Source organism: Pinus tabuliformis, chromosome J (genome assembly GCF_031772625.1).
Source record: "Pinus tabuliformis cultivar Carrire ecotype Pingquan chromosome J, CPIR1, whole genome shotgun sequence".
NCBI lineage: Eukaryota > Viridiplantae > Streptophyta > Pinopsida > Pinales > Pinaceae > Pinus > Pinus tabuliformis.
In genome coordinates this window covers 27,506,253-27,523,845 of record NC_142295.1, presented here as the reverse complement: position 1 = coordinate 27,523,845, position 17,593 = coordinate 27,506,253, and the positions used below count along the sequence as shown (strand labels likewise).

The 17,593-nt window shown below is 40.2% G+C and overlaps 1 protein-coding gene across 8 annotated transcripts in view; it reads right to left on the bottom strand.

Annotated features, from left to right (window-relative positions):
* Window positions 1-17,593, bottom strand: part of LOC149225260 (receptor-like serine/threonine-protein kinase ALE2) — a 390,048-nt gene that overhangs the window by 346,912 nt on the left and 25,543 nt on the right. The window lies entirely within an intron of this gene.

The following is a 17,593-nucleotide window of genomic DNA, read 5'->3' as shown; positions in this document are numbered from 1 at the left end:
AAAATTCGCAAGGAGGCATGGACACATGTATTCCAGAATACCCAGAAATCATTTTGGGAAATTCCACTCAGAGACAGTTTTATTAAAATAATTAATTATTTTTAATGGGTTCCTAAGTCTAAACTTAGGAAATTAAAATAATTAAAGGTATTAGTCAAACTGAGGATGAAACTTCTAGAAGAAGATGGAGATCGAGTCCAAATGATCTAAGCCATTGATTAGAATCTAATCTGGGTCATTGATTACTCAAGTGGAGGATTATAAGGACTTCGATGGGCATTTGGAAAATACATCGGGTGAGGGATCAGAGATCGATTTTCTCAAGAGAGTAGCGTAGCACTTGCCAGAGAAGGTGATCGAGGAGATTTCTTGTAGTGAGGGACAGGGATAGTTTTCCGATTGGAGAGTTTCCTGATTCGGGAATACATCGCAGAGGAGGCAAAGAGAGATCCAGAAGGGGGAGTGTAGAGCCACACTGAGGCAGCGCAAAGCCCTTGAGGAGATTCGTGATTTAGTTAAGGAGCGGATCAGATCCGGGGTGTAAGACTGGAGGGGCCAAAAGATAGAGCATCCAACCAGAAGGAGTGACGTAGTCCCCAAAAGTTGTGACGCAAAGCGGCACAATGATTGCACAGAGGCAGCTTGGGGCTAGCCATTCAATGGTTAGATCAAGGTCGAATCTCCAATGATAGTGTGAGTTATTTCTAACTAATTTTCTGCCAGTCAGATTCTCTTTATTGTACAGCCAGCAAGGCATCCAAAGATTGTATTCAGAAAACTACTGCTTAATAATACAAACCCTCAGTTGTTGCATTGGTTTTCCCGCATTGGGTTTTTCCGGGGACATTTATCCAAAAATAACAGTGTCATGTGTTGTGTATTTCTTTCTTGCTCAGTTTCTTGTTACAGCATTTAGTTTAATTGGTGAAGGCTGCAGTGTATTAGCTTCGGTATTTGTTGTATGATGCAGTAAATAATTTGTTCAGTAATTTAACAAATAAAGGATACTTAATCAGTTGCTGCAGTAGAAATTTGGGTCTTCCAAATTTTCACATGGAATTAGAGCACAGGTGAAGCAAGGGAGCAAAGCCGAAAGAGCCCAGCATTGAAGAGAAGCAGCGAAGTCAAAGTGTTGCGTAGGCAGCAAATCGAATCCCCAGAAGGATTGCGCAGTCCAAGCCAGGAGGGCAAAATTTTGTGGGAAAATCTCTCTTTGAGTGAGTCGATAGAGAGAAAGATTTTTAGATCTAAGTTTGCCAGTGTCAAAGGGAGCAGCGCAAAAGCATCAACGCAGAGGAGTTTTCTGGTGAGACGTAGTTTTCTGTAGCAATTGCTGGGGCAGAAAAACGTCAGAAGAAGGAGACACTTTTGAGGGAATTTCTTCCTCAGAGAATTCCTAGCCAAGGAATTATATTTCTCAGAATTCCTAGCCAACAAGGAGTGCGTAAAGCCAGTCAGCAGCTGCACAGAGGAGAAGAGGAGGAATTAGACATTTTTTTTGAGATGGCTACAGATGGGCAGGATGCATGGAAGAGCAGCAGATTAGATCCAGTTGTTGTAGATTTCTCACATGGATCAGTATCCTTGCTACGGGAGCCCAACAGAATCAGTAGTAGGAGGATCACAGTGTCAGTAGACGCAGAGAGTCATTCAAATGACAGTTGCATAGCTAGTTGCAATCAGTTCTTGGAAGACAGTTGCAGAACTAGTTGCAATGACACAGGTAGTGTGAATTGCCCAATTGCAGTATGCAGGTGCAGTTTCAGCCAGGAGATTCCCAGTGTAGAGCTTCATAGTCCAGTTTCCAGTGCAGGAGGAATGTGTGAGTTGCCAGGGGGGAGTAGAGAGATTTCCCATAGGGAGATCGAGACTCAGAGGAGTCTAGTTTCAGAGGGACCAACCCTATGGAATCTAGTACTTCAGGGTTTGAGGAGATTAGACTCATTATTGCAGTAGTTGCAGTAGCATTGCATAAGCATCAGCAAAGTAGTTACAACAGCAGTATGACTAGATCAGATTTTGTGATGATTACAAGCATACCTCCTGGAGTGAGGTGGGATGATTTGGTTTTGTAGCCCCAAAGAGCTACAGGATGGGCAGGATCCTTGAGGAGTCCACCTCTTTGATCAAAACCTCGCTATGGGAGCCTAGATTAGCAGTAGCAGGATGGACCGGGTCAGTTGGTGCAGAGGAGTGTCGGAGTGACAGTTGCAGTGGCTAGGAACGCCAAAATCTGAGCAGTGCAGAGCTAGTGTTAGCAGTAGTGCAGTTGGCATAGAGCAGAGTTAGCAGCAGCGTAGTAGCCTCAGTAACAGCACAAAGACTAGCAATAGTCAGAACTCCAGCAACAAATGCATCATATTGAACATTTGTTCAGTAATTTTGGATCTCTTTCCATTGCTGAAGCAATAGCAATAACAGTTGGAGAAGGTTGCAGTGCAGATGCAGCGTTGGCAGTGGCAGGGCCAACAGCAGCACAGATGCAACGTTTACAAGGGTTGCAGTACAGATGCAATGTTGACAGTGGCAGGGTCAGTAGCAGTAGAGATGCAGCATTTGCGTAGTAGTTGGTGGGCAATGATGTCAAACATCAGCAGCGCAGAGGGAGATGTTACAGAGAAGGGTGATGCTTCAGTAGGTTGCATTATTAGAGCACATTTCTCGCTAAGAGGGAGTGTTGATTTATAGTACATCGGATGTGCTCTAAGCCTCAAAATTTGCAAGGAGGCTTCGACACATGTATTCCAGAATACCCAAAAATCGTTTTGGGAAATTCCACCCAGAGACAGTTTTATTAAAATAATTAATTATTTTTAATGGATGCCTAAGTCTAAACTTAGGAAATTAAAATAATTAAAGGGTATTAATCAAACTGAGGGTGAAACTTCTAGAAGAAGATGGAGATCGAGTCCAAATGATCTGAGCCATTGATTAGAATCTAATATGGGTTGTTGATTACTCAACTGGAGGATTATAAGAAGGACTTCGATGGGCATTTGGAAAATACATCAAGTGAGAGATCAGAGATCGATTTTCTCAAGAGAGCAACGCAGCAATTGCCAGAGAAGGTGATTGAGGAGATTTCTTGAAATGAGGGGCAGGGATAGTTTTCTGGATGGAGAGTTTCCTAATCCGGGAATACATTGCAAAGGAGGCAGAGAGAGATTCAGAAGGGGCAGCGTAGAGCCACGCTGAGGCAGCATAGAGCCCTTGAGGAGATTCGTGATTTAGCTGAGCAGATCAAATCCAGCGCCAAAATCCAGAGTGTGAGACCAGCGAGGCCAAAAGATAGAGCATCCAGCCACCAGATCGATCCGCCAAAATGGGTGATGCAGTCCCTAGAAGTTGTGACGCAGAGCAGTGCAGTGTTTGCGCAGAGGCAGCTTGGGGCTAGCCATTCAATGGCTGGATCAAGGTCGAACCTCCAGTGATAGTGTGAGGTATTTCTCACTAATTCTCTACCAATCAGATTCTCTGTATTGGATAGCCAGCAAGGCATCCAATGATTGTATTCAGAAAACTACTACTTAATAATAAAAACCCTCAGTTGTTGCACCGTTTTCCTGCATTGGGTTTTTCTGGGGACATTTGTCCAAAAATAACAATGTCATGTGTTGTGTATTTTGTTTCTTGCTAAGTTTCTTGTTACCGCATTTAATTTAATTGGTGAAGGTTTCAGTGTATTAGTTTCGGTATTTGTTGTAGGATGCAGTAAATAATTTGTTCAGTTATTTAACAAATAGAAGATACTTATCAGTTGATGCAGTAGAAATTTGGGTCTCCCAATTTTCACACATCAAACCTCCTTCAAGCAACAACAAGCCTCCTATGTTAGTCGTTTTTCCTATTGTAGCAAATTAACCCCCTTTTTGTTGGCAATTTCTCATTGTAAATACTTAGTTTTCAAGTTGTGGATGACTAGTCTAATCATTATTTTGGGCAAGAATTTCATAATGTCCATTAGAAAGAAAATTATATAAGGCTAGTCCCTCACATTATTTGTGTGTTGTGAATTGTGAAATCATGATGCCATAATAAGAACCTTTTTTGGTGCAAACAACTTGTCTTGTGGATTGATTATTTTATTCTTCTTCTTCCTAGCCATGTAAAACGTTATACTTCATAAGATAATTGGAGGTTTTTCCAAATCACGCAAAGTTTGTGGATTGATCCACTGAGGGGCAACATAGTCACGTGCAAGAGGAAGGTTAGGGAGCTAGTCATCACTTTCTCTTTCTTGGATTAGGGTTATCAAAATATGATTGTTGGACTAGCCCTTAAGGGGGTTTCACCATCAAGGATAAGATCTCTCCTAATTCTATACTTGATCCATTGGACGGAGGTTTCCCGAGAGGGAATCACTCTTAGTTGGCTTTGGGCATCAATACATTATCTTAGGCTAGAGCAAGGGCAACTAGTCTTTTGACTCCAAACTCACATCTGAGTCCAAAAATAGTAGGCTGATTTAGAAGGGGTTGTGATCGCATTCCAACACTAGAAGAGGCAATTTGCAAGGCAAAGGTAAGATTTATCTCCCCTTGACAGATTTAAAAATCCAAAACCTTTTTCAAATTATTTTTAAGAAAATATAGAAAACAAAAAATTAACAAAATATAAAAATACGAAAGCATTTCACTAGCTTGAGATTAATTTCCATTTTTCAGCTAGTTTTATCACTTGGGTTATGTTTGAATCTTATTCATTCAGCCCAAGAAAGGTATAGCTTGCTTGTCTTGTGTAGGAAAAGTTGATCTGAACCAAATTCAAGTGTTTGTCCAAGGGTTTAAAAGGTCTTGAATATCATTTACAGCAGCAAATTGAATGGTAAGTGAAGACTTTCTTCAAGTGCAAAAGGTACATACTAGTAAACCTTTTGTTATAATTTCACTTCTAAGCAATAAATCATCATTATATCAAGTAAATAATCAATTTCTAGTTTGCTGGAAATTAATTTTCTGCATCAATAAAAAAATAAAATCTGTGTTTTGACCCCTTTCGATGAGTAACATTTTCTAGATTGTCATATCTTTCAATTCACTCATTCATTTTATGTGTTGGAATGCTCATATTGTTGATTATTCATTCTCCGAACACTTTCATGATCCCAATTAACAGATCATTTATACACTTGTGCGTGGCCCCAAAAGGGAGTTTAGCTTGTTGGTCTTTTACGTTTTTTTTACAGTTTTGCAAGTCTGAAGTTGTAGAACAACAAAATGATTATTCATTTTTCAAAATTCAGCCACATAATAAGGTCTAAAACAAAGTAATTCATCCCAAGATTGGTATGGGATCTCAATACTCAGTTATTGTGCTATTTCAAGGTTTATTTTCCATAATTAGCGTGTTATTTTCTCATTGGTGTATGTTTTCTACAGTCAAATTTCCTCTTCATATCAGAAATATCTTTAAAAATTAAGTCCTAGACTCCATCATCCAAGAGGTGATATTAAGCACTAGTCTACTACCCTATGTTGGAGGATTTTTAGTGTGGGGAATCCTCACTTGGCATTGTAGGAGTTGGCTTGAAGAGTGAGGACTCATGCCGAAGTGACAATGGGCACTTGTCCTATGTGATGCCACTTTAACGTCTCTTGAGAACCTTAATGAGACCTGTTAATTTGAGCAGTAACAAATCCTATTACCCACCCAAGTGTGTAGCCCCTAAGAGAAAACTTTTCTACAATTTTTTCAACTTGCCAGCCTATTGCCTCAAAATTTAGCAAGGCCTTGCGAGAGACCTCATAAGGCAAGAACAAGACCAAAGGGCAACAACGAGGTGGAGGCCCACTATCACCACAATGCAACACCTTCTGCTCTTTAGTGGATTTTCACCACAAGGGAGGCTTCAAGTATTAGTCACCTAATAGATAATCTAAGGCAATGGTTCAAAGGTAACAGTTTGGATAAACTCAAAGAGAGCACTTCGACTAAGAAGAAGGCTCAATCCACTAACATAAGGAACAACATGCTCTCCAAGAAACCTTTCAAGGGAAATTATAACTTAGGGTTTGAGGAATATGCAATAACAATGGCTCACAAAGGCATATAAGACCAAGAAAATGCTTGTGAAAAATAGGTATGATCAACAAAAGGAACCACAAGCCTTCAACAAGCCCTAAGTTGAAGCCTTAATGCTAAACTAGGGTTTCCTAGGGCAAAATTGCCTAAGGTTAGTGACGTCAGCCCTAAGGAGGCTATTTCAACTGTAGAAAAGGCTAGATTTTGATGCTATAAGGTTCAATCCACAAGAAAAACCTCACAACAAGCCAACGACTTGGCCCTAGTTGAATTTGGCCCTATGCCCTAGCATAATAACTTGCCTTGAAGAGCCTAAATTGAGAAAGAAAGAGAAATTTTACAAGCTTATGTTATGGTTTGATCATATATGTGGAAGCCAGTGCCTACTTCTTGGGTGATGGAGTCTAAGGAAAAAATTACTATGGAGATACCCCTTCAAGTGGTGTCACATAAAACAGTGGCTATATGAAAAACCTCACTTCCACATATTTTCAACTATAGAAGAAGTACCTTACATATACCTAAACCCTGCTTTAGATAAACTAATTGACCATCTTGTTGTTATAGTACACAAACAACAACACTAGAAGATATCACTCTCTAGTACCTTGGTAGATTGGTAGTATGGCTAAGGGCACAATTGAGCCTCCTTAATTAGTGCCCTAAGATATTGGATTGAGTAATATTATTGAACCTCACGCGTATATTAGAGAGCTACAATAGTAGAAAAAAATCCACAAAAACTAGCTAATATCGACAAGATATTGACTAAGAAGTTGTCAGGTGTGCTAACGCAAGATATACTAGAAAAACAACACTAAACTACACAGCACATTCAACCACCCACAACCCTCTTTAGGTCCACACAACAATAAACCAATGGATAATAACAAATGGAACCATTTTTCTAAGGTGGACTTGAACAAGTTTGATGGTTCTAACCCATCAAGATGGTTTAGTCAGATGGAAAATTATTTCGCCCTCTATGGCATTCTAATGATATGATGAAACTTAGGGTGGGGATGTTGCATTTTGATCTAGAATGGTGGGAATGGCATCAAAAATCATATCCGAGCTACATTGCCTGAAGTAAGTTTATTGAAGCTATTCGTGCACATTTTGAGAGAGATAACCACTATTTCAGGCAACTTACCAAGGTACACCAAACAAGTTCAATCACCAACTTTAGGGCATCCTTAGAGTAATTATTCATTTGTATAAAGAGCTTAATAGATTCCTTCTATAAACAACGTTTCATTAGTGGTCTCAAGGAGGAGATTCGAGCACAAGTTAGAGTGCATTTCCCTGCTACATGGTTATAAATAACCTAGAGGACCCTAGAAGACAATATGGTGATCAATGCACAAATAAAAAAACTAGCATACATTCCTCGCACTCATCCTCCCCAAGATAATTCCCCAAGCACAACTCCTACTCATCCCTTGAAAGTACAAATGTTGTCTCCAACAAAAATAGCAGACCACCAAAGACATGGACTCTACTATAATTGTGATGAAAAATATGCTCTAGGTCAGAGGTGTAGAGAACAAAAATTGTTCCAAATTGATTTGACCACACAATTCCTAACCAAATACATAACTGCCAAAGAGACATCGAAGTTACTGGAGAAGACACCAACACTCAGTCTTAAGCAAATATCAGACCTCCATTTCCTCATGATCCCCTAATCTCCTTGCACACATTATTTAGCATTTCGACTCCACAAAACTTCACATTCATGTGCTACATCAAGCACTAGAAATTTGTAGTCCTAGTTGATCGTGGCAATACTCACGATTTCATTCACAAGAGGCAAAAGAAACCCATTGCTTTGTACACCCACTACACAACTTTTGAATCATCATCGCCAATGGAGGTATGATGAAATGTAGGGGCAAATGTGAAAATGTCAAACTCCAAATGGGAGACTATCAAGTCAAAACCCATGTATTTGCCACTGATGTGGGTTGTTGTGATATAGTATTGGGTGCATAAATGCTCCACACGTTGGGACCACTGACAATGGATTTCAAAGAACATTATATGAGTTTCACTATAGAGGGACATGCACACACCCTTCGAGGGCTTCAAGCAGGATCCCCTGAAATAGTTAGCTCTCATCGTATAGAGAGGTTACGAAAGAAATGTCACTTTGGCACCAAAATTAATGCCATACAAGTTATGGATAATCTAGCACAAGAAATCCATCCAGATTTGTCGTTGGTCGTTAACAAACATCATCAAGTCTCTGAAATACCAAAGGGTTTACCCCTTCTTGAGGAGTTCATGACAATGGCATTCTATTGATTCCATGAAGTCAACCACCAAATGTACGTCCTTATCGACACCCTTTTGCACAAAAGAATGAAATAGAAAATATCATTCAAGCATTGTTGGATGTAGGGGTCGTGTCCCAACTCAAGCCCTCACTCATCACTAGTACTGATGGTGTTAAAGAAGGAAGGCACAAAGCGCATGTGTCCTGATTTTAGGGCTCTCAATAAGTAGACAATCAAGGACAAATTTCCCATCCTGATTATGGATGATCTCTTGGATGAACTTCATTGAGCAAAAATGTTCACTAAGTTTGATCTACATTCAAGAATCCACCAAATCAAGATGAAAGGGGTAGACATCCCTAAGACAACTTTCAAAATTCATGAAGATCATCATGAGTTCCTACTGATGCCTTTTAGTCTTCGTAATGCTCTATCCACTTTCCAGAGCCTCATGAACAAGATTTTGAAACCCTTCCTACACAAGTTTGTGTTGTTCTTCTTCAATGATATCTTGATCTACAGTAAAGCACAGGAAACACAAAAAGAGCATGTTGATAATCTTTGCAACTCTTGAGAGACAAACAATTATTCATGATGCACTCCAAATGCGCTTTTGGGGCTCTTGAGTTTGAATATTTGGGCCAAATTGTAAGTTAGGAGGGAGTACGATTTGAAACCAAGAAAGTGGTGGCTATGCAAGATTGGCACTATCCCAAAACACTAAAGAGCTTGAGGGGATTCTTAGGACTTGTTACCACCTCTCACCTAGGGGTAACTACAGGAGATTTTTCCTTTGATGCTCCACATTGTAGATAGTGATAGCAGTGTTCATGACCGACATTCACCACATAAAACAACCCACAAATGCCTCATACATATCATGCTCAGCTCATCCATTTGATCAATGCACTTATTGATGATGGCGGTGAACCAATTCACATGAGGTGCATTAGCCATTGTTTCATACGAAGTGTTTAAGTTTATTGTATCTAGCATTTAAGTAAGGATCATGGAATGAAATTAGATAACAAATCATGATGCTTAGAAGTTAAGCTTGTTCTTTGCTTCACCTTGGTGGCTATCATATGTATTCTAGTCAAGTGTTACCACTCTTGGGGCATTACTAGGGAGCCTTGATAAGGGTAATGTTGAAATTTCTACTTAACACAAATCTTTATTTTGACCCTTAATAAATTACTTAACACAAAATAATGCCAGTAAACTAGCTAGCATTCAAATCTGAATTTTATGAGCAGAAATACATTGAGTTGACAAATCTGAAAATATATAGCGAAAATGAACAGTAGACACATTTATCATATATATTTGACACATGAGATTTCTAGGCAAAGCCCTTGGAAAAACCCCAAAGGGAAAACCAGTCAAGAGAGAAATTTTATTAATGAGCTCACATGAAAAATTTTGAGTTTACAATAGCAATAAATACACTATACTTTCCTCATTTCTCATGTCGGGCATTGATATTCGTGCCCAAAATGGTGTACGGCCTATACAATCCTGTACCTTGTTGCTCCAACATCTCCAAAAATGTGCCCAAAACTGTTATACAATATTGTACGGTACTATCTAATATATGGAATTGTTTCAACTAGGTTAATGCTATTGTGCCCTAATTGTTGAAAATCATTTTTGGAAAGCTTCTTGGTTGGCAATTGCATATGTTACTCATTGTATGGCAAATGATGAATGTTCCTAGTGGATGAAATTTTGTCTTTCTTCCATAAAACTCCATAAATCTTGAGTGGGTAAATGTTAAAGGTTGGTTGCTAGGGCATCAATCTTTAGCCTCCTTAAGGATAATTTTGGCCAATTTTAAATCATCTAAGACTCCATAGCCCAAAGGAGTAGGCACTAGTACAAGAAGTTTGGTGATAAACTCTTCTCTTTTCCACATTTTCTCCTAAAAGTCGAATCCCTAAAGGTAAGGCAGAAATCTAGGGCTTGCAGCGAAATTTTAGGGAGGGGATTTTCAGTAATCAAGGGTCCACACATCAAGCTTAGGGTCTAGGCTACGTATGCTCCAGGTTTAGTGGGCATACGCCTGAGTTTCATCCATAAAATCTCTTGCCCTAGGTGCCACTCCAAGAGGGAAAACCTAGGTCTTTTTCTCTCACCTTGGGGACTTCTTTGATGGTTGTATGAGCTTAGTATTCATTGGAATAAATCATAAGAAGCCTTTCTCCTCCCTTTCCTTGACCTAGTGAGTAGCTTGGAAGTATTTCTTCCCACGCTTATTCATAAACCCTAGGTCTAGCGCAAGCCTTCCTTAGGTCTTTCAAAGAGAGTGAAGAGCCTTTTAGAAGTGTTAAATAATCACATAAAGCTCCTTTGAGAGGTCCTACCTCATCCCCTAAAGTCTTGACCTTAGGAATACATATTACCATTGCATATCTCAAACCCTAAGTCTTAATCTTCTCTCCCCAAGGTCTTTCTTGTAGAATTTGTTAGCTTCTTTGAAGCATTGAGCCTTTATTATGTCTCTCCTTTAATGGGCTTTACAAAATCACTTAGTCCCTAGTTATTGATGTATCCATTCCAAGTGATTTCCTACCTACTAGGACTCCTCCCATCGGTGAAAGTCCTTAAAAAGTAGGGGACATTGACTAAGGTGACAGTGGGTCATTGTCCTATTGTTGTCACTTAGTCTAGTAGTTGTCCCTTAGGTTTCCTCTCCTAGGACCCTCCTAGATTGTGTGGTAACAGTATGTATCTCCGAGCAAGATATTGAAAGAATGGGTCTCGTGCACAACATTCAAGTCCTCGAGGTCTTCCTCCTCTTCCTCTTGTTCATAAGGACTATCCTCTTGAGGATTCTCAGAAGGTTGATACCATGTTGACCCTCCTTACCCAACCATGTTGGTTGGAGCAAGAGTGTATGGAACATTTTGTTGTACAGTATGGCCTTTGTTACCACAATATCTAGCAGGCCTTGGAGAGGGAAACCCTACAAGACAAAAGCTATATAAAGTGTTAACAATGGGGTAGAGGCCCAATGTCACCTCAACCAAAACCCCCTACTCTTTTCGAAATTTCATCGATGGGAGGAGTCCCAATAGGAAGGAGATCACTTAAATAGATATGTTAGGTATAAGTCATAAAGTGATCAACCTAGAGCTCATTCAAGAGAGAGACTCAATAATGGTTCAAGGCTTCAAAGAAGCAAAAATGCTCTCAAAGAAAAGCCCTAAAAAGGAAGGCTCAAGACCTAGGGTTTTGAGATTTTTCAATGGTGATAGGTATTCACAAAGTCAAGGCCCGGGAGAAAAGGCTTCTTATGATCTACTTCAACAAGTACTAAGCTCATACAACCTTCAAGGAAGTCCTCAAGTTGAGGGGAAAAGAACTAGGGTTTCCCTCTTGGAGCAACACCTAGGGCAAGAGATTTTATGGATGAAATTTGAGTGGATGCCCACCAAACTTGGAGAATAGGTAGCCTAGACCCTAAGCTTGATGTTTAGGCTCTCAAATCACCAAAAAGCCTCCTCCCTAAAATTTCGCTGCAAGCCCTAGATTTTCGCCCTAGCCTTAAAAGGACCAATTTTAGGAGAGAAAATTTGGGATTGATCACCAATGACTTGGACTAGTGCCTTATCCCTTAGGCATACGGAGTCAACGATGAGATAGATAAGCTACATCCTTTCTAATGAGGCTAAAAATTGATGCCCTAGGTACCAACTTTTAACATTTACCCACTTCAAAAGAAAATGGAGTTTGATGGAGAGATTAAAGATTTCCTCCACTAGGAACATTCATTACATGTTGTACAATGAATAACATATGCAATACTCAACTAGATAGCCTTTCAAAATTAATTTTCAACAATTAGGGCACAAAATAGCATAACCTAGAAGCAACAATTCCATACATTAGACAATTTTAAGATAGAAAATCTTCAACAATAAGCACTTACAATAGTATATCCATCCATTATCCAAAGAAGTCGCTCCAAAGACAATAAAAAATAACTTCCAAATATTGAAATGCATCCAATAGATCGCCAATAGCCAAGAAGGAACAAGTGTAAAAGTCCTCTAAGACGTTGAATTCTAAGCGTGATGATGATAATAAACTAAATGAGGTCTCTCGTATTTATACATGTCCAATCAAGTCTAATTTTAGCCTAAATCCCCTTTTAGTTTTCAAATGATGGGCAAAATCTTATTGTGGTTACAATCCAACCACATAGCCAATGTAAAATCATAAAGATTAACCCACAAGAGGGTTGAAATGTTGATGTTATAACTACGGAGGTCTCTTGACGGCATGCGTTGAGCTCCCTTGGTGCCAAACTAAGTCAAGAGGGCTCCAAAAATCATCCTCTAATGGTTAGCCCCTAGATATCCATGCAAATCATCATGTGCACCCCAGTTTTGTGTTTGGGGTACAAAATGGATCTCATGGGTCTCTTGGTGATAAACTAGCTTGGATCTGCTCCATTGTTGAGGGCTCGGAGAATGGTGCTAGCCCTCCCATGTCTCAAAGGGTGAGACAAACCTCATCTAGGCCTCAGATCAGCTGCCAAAACATAGGGGCATAGGGGCACTACTAAGTCAGTTGGGGGCATACTAGTCCAAGTGCATCATCTCATGAATAATGTGGGGCAAAGCACAAACTATTGTAGTGTTGTAGGTGCCCATGGACTGGAGTGATTATACTCTGCAAGTGACAGGAGTCCCATGGCTCTCAACGCTTCACCTAGACGGTGTCATATGCTCCTCTAATGGACTTGGGCCCTAATTAAGTTGCTCAGCCCATGATGAAAACCACCTGCCAATCAGACATATTGTACAGTGTTGCATCTTCTCCATCAATTACAATAATTCATTAGTGCATCTAAGTGAAATAAGCTTGTAAGTCAAGGACAAACTAAGACTTCATATGGTGCTTCTCTTCCAAAGTTGGGGTTGTGATCTCGAAATAGTGTTACCTCCCTAGGTAGGAGTGGTTAATAAACGATCCTATTAGGTTTTTTCAGCCCCTAAGGTTAAAGACATGTCCCTAGTACATCCTTCAGTCAATAGGTGGTATATGAATAATGATGAATGGATAGGGATAAAGGGGTCTCAGGGCCAAATGCCATGCATACAAGAGTAGCAATGATGAGGGATGTCCACATATTAGGCATACAGAAGTGAGGAGGGAGCAATTGTGGTTACATGAGTTACCCCAGCTTTTGTCTTTCCACCCATCCTTATTTTCCTTTTGCTTTTTCTTGATTTTTCGTTGTATTACTACTCGAAACTCTAGGACATGAGAGTATGTTGTGAATGATGTAAAGCAGTTATAACCCCCTTAAGGTGGGGCATTTCAACGCCCACCAAGGTTTGGGACGCGCATGGATTCATTAAATGATGTAATAGGCTCTCATGGGTCATAATGATAAGGGGTAGAGCTCATATTTGGCTTTTGCGCACGTGATTTATTAAATGTCCCAACCATACTTTGTATTTTGTTACCTTTTTCTTTTGTTTCTTGCTTGTGGCCATGATATGCTTTTAACTTTCTTTTAGCAACATCGATCTTCAGGGCAAGTTTCCAGGACCGACCTAGATATGTGGACTAAGGAAGGGGGAGTGCCAGTGCCATGTGCACCCAATGGTCATGTGGCCTAGAGAAGGAAAATTGATGGAATAGGGCTTGTAATGTGCGGGAGGGGGGAGTGAAAGATGTGGAACGAGAAAACGAGACAATGCTACCAAATCGGGGTTTCCCAAGTAGTGCCCTTCCTAAATTCATAGGTCAATAGGGGAGATCCCACGGGACTAGGGTTGAGGATTAACCCCCCATTTAAGGTGAGGGAACAAAACCACATTGAAAGCCCTCCCTACATCCAAGTCACCCAATAATCCATGCCCAAAATTCCCAAATGAAAAACTAGCACAAATACTCAATTGCATAATGAACAACATACCTTTTGGGTCAGATTGCCCACCTTCGAACATATGCTCTCAACAAATGGGCGGAGGAAACATATGGTTGATGCAGGGAACGGAGATAAAGTGGCACATCACATCGGCTACAAGGTGGCTATCAAGGACTGCTAGTTGTCGGCTAGAAGAAGATGAATAGGAGAAAAGCTCTCCTAAGGGTACCCACTTTTGGTGGGCAACAATCTTCATTGGTGGTCTTCTTAAGGAAGCGTTTGTCCTTATTAAATTGGTTCTTAAGAGGAAAAATTGACATAGACCCTCACTCCCTTTCAATCACCACCATTCTATTCATGAGAGCCCTTTGACATTGCACAACCTTAGTGGTGAATTTGTCAAACTTTTGGGCAAAGGTTTGCATGACAGGATCAATTTGAGTGTCAGGGTTCAGCTTGGACTCAACTTTGAACCTAGGATAGTTGAACATATCAACGCGGGAAGCATTTAGATTTTTCTCAACTTCAATAACAATCTTCTTAGCATCAACGAAGTTTTGGGGGTTCTTATCTTTGAGGGCATAAGTTAAGTATCCATGACAACCCTCGATATACCTATCAAGGATAATTGCATTTAGAGGGTTTAAATCTATCAGGAAATTACCTAAGGAGGTTATCAAACCTTTGAGTGAATTCTTTTACGAATTCTTTATATGTTTTTGTTACAAAGAGGAATCTATCAAGGCACATACCTCCATCTAGCTCAGTTGTGCACCTCTCCTTAAACACCTCACAGAATGTATCCCAATTAGTGACACTTCCTTGGGGCAAGCTAAAGTACCAATATCTAGCATCTCCATCAAGTGAGAGAGTGAAAAGCATCATGACAACATCCTCATGATCAATACACCTGGGACCTACTCCCCAATAGAAATTGTGAACATGTCTCTCAGCAGTGGTGACATCAATACCATTAAACCTCAGCAAGCAATCATGATATTTATGAGGCAAGGAGTGAGGGGCATCATGATGGCTACTAAAATCCAATGGCTTGAAGACGGCGAGATTTCAAGGCCTATTCATGGTTGCAGTATGGGGAGGATTGTTGGGAAAAAGTTGTTTTACCACAGGTGTAGTTGGGTTAATAAGGGAAGTACCTACCTCAACAACCCTCTTAGCAACATTTCTTGTTCGTGGAGCAATGGTTCTTTCAGGAGAACCCTCAGAAGAGCTACTAGGGGATTTAGTGTGAATTGATTCAAGAGTCGCCTAAAGGGGATCTATCTTGTCGCTTGAGATTTTCCCTCTTCAAAGGAATGAAGCCAAAGCTTCAAATTATGGGGAGATCGACTCACTTCATCCCCGGCAACGATGCCAAAAATGTGGTCGCAAAATCTTGCAGGCCTTGGAGTGGGGTATCCTACAAGGCTATCACTAGACTAAGTGACAACAATGGGTTGATGGCCCACTATCACCATAGCCAAAACCCCTTGCCCTTTATGGATTTTCACCAATGTGAGGAGTCTCGATATGTATAGCTCACCAGTTAGGTATTATAAGCTCAAAGGTGCAAGGTGACAAAGAGGTCTCCAAGGGAAAAGCACAATTTAGGCACAATGCTCCAAGAGGAGGCAATTCACTTTCCCTAAAAGAGGTCAAACTAGAGCAACATAAGACCTAGGGTTTGATTGGTAGGTTGAGAGTTGGGATGGCCAGAGCCCAAGGCACAAAGAAAGGGTTTCCCACAATGTATTCCAACAAGGTTATGGCACATGAAACCCTCAAGAAGCCCCTAAGTTGAAGCTATAACTAAGCTAGAGTTTACCCTAGGGAAAACAATTGGGGCAAGAGGAATTATGGATGAAATTGGAATGAATACCCACAAAAGGAAGTGATTATGTTGAAACCAATCGACCCTTGATGTTTAGACTTTCTATGACCCAAAATTCCTCCCTATAAATTCGCATTAGGCCCTAGCTAGTCGCTTGGCCTTAAGAGGGTCGAATTAGGTAAGAGAGAGAAAAGAGTAAGATTTGTAGTTAAAATTTGACTTGATCACCAACAAAGGATGGTCAATGCCTAGTCCTAGGGTTGATGGAGTCTATGGATTCTTTAGGTTGGCTAAAACTTGCAAAACAGTAAGGATATTTTGATGTTCTAGCATCAAAACCCTAATTATTACCTTTTCGGCAGACCAAAATTCACTTGGGAGATCTAATGTAATATCACCAAGGGGATTGCCATTCATATATCATATAATTAGTTATGCATGCAATAATATGACCTAGCTTCCATAAAATTGATATTCAATCAAATTAGGGCACAATATTTAACGTAGATCACCAATTGATTCCATACATTAAACATGAAATCAGAAATTTTCAATATAAAGGCACTTACAAGACAATATGCATGTACAATCCAATCATTGATCCAAGGCAACTTCTCCAAAGACAATACAATGGCTCCAAGACACGATTTGCTCCATAGATCACATCTCTCCAATAGGAAAAAAGACCAAAATTCTCAAGTAGAGAGGCTGAATTCACAAGTGATGATGATGACAAATGAAAAGATCCTCTCCTCTATTTATATGAGGAAAAAAAGTCTAATTTAAGTCTAAAAGCGCCTAGAGACAAGTAAAATCACAATAGAACCTTGGGTTACAAGCCAACCTAACTAGCTGAAGCATAAACTCAAGAGAAAACCCACATGTATGAGTCGTGAGGCCTCAAAACGCTGACATCATCCAATAAATGAGCTCCATCTGGCATGCGTTGAGGCTCTACGATGCCGTGAGTGGTGTAGAAGCCTCTAAAAATCATGATGTGAGAGTTGGCCCTCAAATCTCTATCAATATCCCTCTGTGGACCCCAAGATTCAGTTTGGGGCACCAAAGGTGATCTCCTAGGTCTTGAACGGCTCAAAATGCCCATCTTTGCTCCAACATTGAGGGTTTTCCAAGTGCTACTAGCCCTCCCAAGTCTCTTAAGATGAGACCATCCTCATCTAGGCTCTAGATCAGCTACCATCTCTCAAAGAGTGCTAAGGCCGATTTGGGGGCATGCTGGTCTAGGTGCATAATCCTGAAAAATCATCAAATGTAGTGCAAAGTGGTAGAATGTCCTAGATGCAAAAGGTGTCAAGGGGTAGGTATGATGTGTTGCTACTGCTCAAAGACCCAAGGCTCTCAACGCTTCACCTGTGGGTGCCAATATACTTCTCTAGGGCCTACGTACCTGTGGGTAAGGTGCCCAAGTCATGGGTTGTTGAACCACTTAACAATCACAACATAAAGTCTAGTGAAAGCAACTAGTAATCACGAAAAATAATCATTTTTGCATCTAAGTGAACCAAGCTTGAATGTAAAGGATTATTTAATACTTCAAATAAGGCTTCCCTTACAAAA